This window comes from Myotis lucifugus, unplaced genomic scaffold (assembly GCF_000147115.1).
Source record: "Myotis lucifugus unplaced genomic scaffold, Myoluc2.0 scaffold_13, whole genome shotgun sequence".
Taxonomy (NCBI): Eukaryota; Metazoa; Chordata; class Mammalia; order Chiroptera; family Vespertilionidae; genus Myotis; species Myotis lucifugus.
The window spans coordinates 6,606,239-6,611,965 of record NW_005871061.1 but is presented as its reverse complement, the minus strand read 5'-3'; positions in this window follow the sequence as shown (position 1 = coordinate 6,611,965).

Genomic DNA, 5,727 nt, shown 5'->3' with positions numbered 1-5,727 from the left:
CCCAATGCATCCATGACAGATCCTATTCCCTCATTACTCCCAGCACCACCACCGGCAATTCCACTTCATTCCACATCTGATACCCATTGTACACCAAAACCCTGCCTTACGCCGCAACCCAGTGGTCTAGTCTAACACAACAGATCTACTCATACAAACCTCCAAGGTAGCAGCCTAAGAGCCTTGAAAGTAAAATGATGTTGGACCTGTCACCACATAGGACCAGACATAGAGCACCATGGATCCTAGGAATTGCTTATGATATTAATCCATCTTCCATTCTCATGTAAATAATCACTATCACCTAATCCCCACTACTCATGATTGCATCAGATGAAAATTGAATGACACAGGGTATTCATGTGACTTTTGAAAACCATTTATTTCAAATCTTTGATTTTACCAGCAGAATTTATGCAAAAACACTCCCCCATAGAGGCTGACATGTCTTGACTTATCTTAATATATTCTAGTGAATAAATGTCTATGACAAGAGTTTTTCTGCTGAGATACAGTATTACCTTTTATTAAAATCTAGCACTCTAAAGTTGGTGGCATGTACTAGAACAGCTTCTCTGATAAAATTTTCCCTTGGGAAATTTTAAATACCAAACTTAGCTCAGTCATATGGTGCCATAAACATAAGTAGACATTTTTAAAATCGGTGAATGCCATTTTAGGTAGACAGAATGTATGTGCAGGGATTGGTGAAGAGTTTGGTATGGCTCAAGCATAAGATATAAGCGGGTCGATAACAGGAAATAAAGTTAATATGGTAAATTGGAATTTTAATTGGTAGGCAATGAGAATATAGATTTTTTAAAGAGTCTGATATAGTCAGATATGTACCTTTAGAATCCAGCTAACTATTATTCTAAGTCAGATGAAACAGCTCTGAAATATGAGTGGTGATAGCCACACCAGACTGTTAACTTAATTTGTGAAACTAAAATCTCTGGACAGTCACTGATGTGTTAGTGAGAAGTATAAGTAACAATTCAGTTCAAAATTCTAGTATCTGAAGCAGGGACAGTGAGAGACTGCATAACATAGGTAGCAATTTTAGTTACATTTATTTAAATAAATACTACCTTGAAACTCCAAAGTTCTTCAATAAAGAACTTAGCCCTAACTGGTTTGGCTCAGTGGATAGAGCGTCAGCCTGCAAACTGAAAGGTCCCAGGTTTGATTCCAGTCTAGGGCATGTACCTTGGTTGCAAGCACATCCTCAGTAGGAGGTGTGCAGGAGGCAGCTGATCGATGTTTCTCTCCCATTGATGTTTCTAACTCTCTATCCCTCTCCCTTCCTCTCTGTAAAAATTCAATAAAATAGATTTTTTAAATAAAAAATTAAATAAATAAAAAATAAAGATTTTTAACCTAAGAAGTGTCAAGAGTAAAGATGAAAAATGTATTCCACAACTCTGAAATAACCTGAAATCGACTCCTGTATATTTCTAATTTTAGGTGGTACTGATTCTTAAGAAGACTGTTAGAATGAGAAAGCAACAAAATTGAAAATCTTAACTTACTAGACGTATTTTCTTAGAATCATTTATAAAATAGGAATATTTTACTCTAAACAATTCCTTTGATTTTGGCAGAATTAATATTGAGATGTCCTTTATGGTAGTAATTAGATGTGTGGATAGCTGCTTTCCTATGAGTATAAAAAGTTTATGACTTTAAAAAAGAAAAGAAAAAGAAATCATCATTTCAGAGCTATGCCCACTTTGGGCCAGCAGCATTGCTTTCTGCAAGATCCACTAGGTAAGAATGTGGTATTTTTCTTACATTATTAAAGGGTTAGAAAAAGAATGAAAAGAAGAAAGAGAAGGAGGTGGAGACAAGGGTTAAGTAGAGATTGTGTGTGACTCACGATGACAAAAATTTACTTCCTTTTCAGAAAAATTTTGCCAATTTTTAGCTTAGAGGATACTTACATTTTGCCATGACTTGTGTCAAGATCAACTATAAATTTTATAGGGTTATTTAGGAGGGACCTTATAACAAGCATTAGGATCCAACACACTTTTCTTAGGTCTTTGCTCTAGTTTGCTTCAAGATAGAAAGAAAGCATTTCAGCATGTGCATCTCTGACATAAATTATTTCAAAAGACTCTCAAAGCATTCATTTGTAAGCAGGAAGAGTACTCCTTTTTTTAGGATAATTTTTTTATTAAATTGCTTAACTTTGGTACTTCAAAATAGATTATCTGCTCATATATAGTTTTCAACATTTCAGCCATCACAAGAAGATGATATATTTAGAGGACAGAAAACAGAACAAGGTGAGATGGATTTTTTGGTTTTTGTTTTTAATCCTCACCTAAGGGCATTCTTAGAAAGAGGGAAAGAGAGAGAGGGAGATGAGAGAGAGAGAGAGAGAGAGAGAGAGAGGGAGATGAGAGAGAGAGAGAGAGAGAGAGAGAGAGAGAGAGAGAGAGAGAGATGAATCCGCAACCTAGGTATGAGCCCTGACCAGGAATTGAACAGGCAACCTTTCTGTGCACAGGAAGATGCTCAACCAAGTGAGCCACTCCGGCTGGGCAAGGTGAGATGTTTTTCATCAAATGAGTCCTTTTGAGGCAAAAAATATTTTGCAATGTGAGAAGACCCAGCTGCAAAAATTTAAAAGGAATAAAATAGTAACACTCAACCACAATGCCCCAAGCACACTTAATTACATCCTAAGAAAGATAGGTGATTTACTTCATTAACATGCAAAATATAGTATCTCTAAAGGTAGCATGGAATAGTAGAGAATCATCTTTGGAATTATACAAGCCCAAGTCTGATCTTGACACCACCACTTTTTAGCCATATTATAGGCAATTTCTTTTAAACTCTCTGAGACTCCGTTTCCCCTTCTGTGTAATGGATTTTGTAACACCTATCTCATGCAGTATTTTGAGGATTAACTGGGTTACTTTCTGTAACAAATACAAGTCTTGGCACACAATAGATGCTAACGCTCATAAAGGTTATTATCCCATATTTTCTGTTTTTCTGTACATATAAGTTCTGTTTATCTGTTTTTAAAAATTCGTGAAACAAAATATACTGTTGCAATTTTTAAAACAGGGGTGGAGAACATCTGGTCCATGGGTCGTATAAGGCTCACAAAATCATTTGGTCTGGCCCTGCCAAGGCATTAGGGGTGAGTTAATTAAATGTCTGACCAAATATAGAAGGCTAATTTTAAAGTTGATAATTTTATATGGCCCATGAATGATATTATAAATATCTAAATGGCCCTTGGCAGAAAAAAAGGTTCCCCATCTCTGTTTTAAAGGAAGAAGTTAAGGAAAGAGAAAAATTAATAACATTAATTCAATTTTAAGTCTATATCCTGTATGTTAAGACTATAATGCAATAATCTGTTTCATAGTATGATGACCGAACCACACAGCATACATAAGAGTTAGTAAGAAAAAAGTCTTAGTATTCTGTTGACAAAAAGATTAACTAATTTACCCCAGAGAGGACATTGTAGGTCTCTACTACATGACTCCTCAGCAATGACTTGAACATTCTACAAATGCAAAATCTAGGGAGCACCATATTTCCTGGCGTAGGGTGATAAAAAGTTTGTATTCTGAGGTGTGGAAGATAGAATGAAATCGTTCTTTCATACTATGCAGTAGTCATTTTTCCATAGGAGCATTCAACCATGATGTCTCCCCTCCATAAGAAAAACTCGCAACACTTTTACTTAAATATACATCTATATTTCTTATCTATCAAAAATTGAAATACATGTCCTGACAAGTTACAAAGTCATTTTAAACAAACTTTTGGCCACTGCTTCATTCTGTAAGCAATTCAGTGCTTTTGAAAATGCAGTGCTTTTGTATTTTCTATTATATCATGATTTTATATGCATGAGTTTCAATGAGGCCATTTCAGAAATGTCACAGAAATGAATCTAGTGATGGTTGAGGGTAAAAACAGTGAGGTAGGATAAAGATGAACACTGAAATTACAATACATTGGATTTTATAATATTATCAATAAAGAGCCACATTTTCTAAAGGATAGCCTTCATCTAGAATCAACATCTGCCATCGTTTACTGACAATTTGACAAGCTCCAATAAAATTCTTTAAAAAAAGTGTTATCCTATCTAATGATAGACAAACATGGTAATTAACCATACCTCCGCTACACTTCCCATTGACTAATAAGCAGGATATACAAATTAACTGCCAACAAAGATGGCGGCCGGAAGCCACCCAGCTGAAGCGAGCAGGAGGCTTGCTTGCTCCAGTGATGGAGAAAGCCAAGGTTCCCCGCCTGCCGCGGCCCAGCTCTGAGCTCCGGAAGCAACAATGTTTCAATTATAGAAGCTAAACAAACCCAGATACCTGCTTTCAGCCGGCAATGGCCTCAGAGCTGGAGCCGGGCCTCAGAGCTGGAGCTGGCAGGACAGCTACAATGTTTCAATTATAGAAGCTACACAAACCCCGGATACCTGCTTTCAGCCAGCCACGGCCTCAGAGCTGGAGCCGGGCCTCAGAGCTGCCTGAAAACGGCCCTCAGTCCCTCACCGAAGATAAATAAATCCCAAAATAAAAATAAAAATAAAAATAAAGAGGCTGGGAGCTTCAGTTGCTTGCCAACCTGAAAACGGCCCTCCAGGCACCCAAGCGGGATCCCCCCCCCCCCCCCGATCCGGGACACCCTTCAGGGCTAACCAGCTGGCCCTCACCCATGCACCAGGCCTCTATCCTATATAGTAAAAGGGTAATGTGCAAACTGACCCTAACAGCAGAAAGACTGGGAATGACTGGTCACTATGACACACACTGACCATCAGGGGGCAGATGCTCAATACAGGAGCTGCCTTCTGGTGGTCAGTGCGCTCTCACAGGGGGGAGCTCTGCTCAGCCACTAGCCAGGCTGATGGCTGCCAGTACAGCAGTGGTGGTGGGAGCCTCTCCTGACTCCTCAGCAGCGCTAAGGATGTCTGACTGCAGCTTAGGTTTGCTCCCCGCTGGCAAATGGACATCCCCTGAGGGCTACTGGGTTGCCAGAGGGATGTCTGATTGCCATCTTAGGCCCAATCCCCCGGGGAGCAGGCCTAAGCCAGCAAGTGGTCACCCCAGAGGGGTCCCAGACTGCGAGAGGGCACAGGCTGGGCTGAGGGGCCCCCTACTCCCGAGTGCAGAAATTTTTGTGCACCGGGCCTCTAGTTTAATATATTTGATGTGTAACATTATGTAAGTTGCATGTTATTTTGATACATTTATATATTATAATTTTATTGCCAAATTTGACACATTACATAATTATAATACAACTAGTGACCTGGTGCATGGATTCATGCACATTGAAAGGAAATTAATTAGAAGGTGGCCAGCGGGGAAGGACTGGGTGAGACAGACAGACATGTCCTGGAGCCAACCTCCTGCAGTCCCTCCCCAGATGGCCGCACCTGGGGTGGCACCAGGGCTCGCTGGGCATCTGTGGAGTGAGCGAGGGTCCCTCTGGCAGGTGTGGTCCCTCGGCCTGGCCTGCAGGGATCGGGCCTAAACCAGCTCTCCTACATGTCCCGAGGGGTACCAAGTGCAAGAGGGCACTCTGCAAAGTTGCTGTCCTACAGGGTGTAGAACACAAACGCAAGTGTACAGTAAACCAAATTCGGCGCGACAGTGACCCAGCAACAACATAACCCATGGCCAAAGGTAGAATCACAGCAGCTCCTGAGTTGAGCATCTGCCCCCT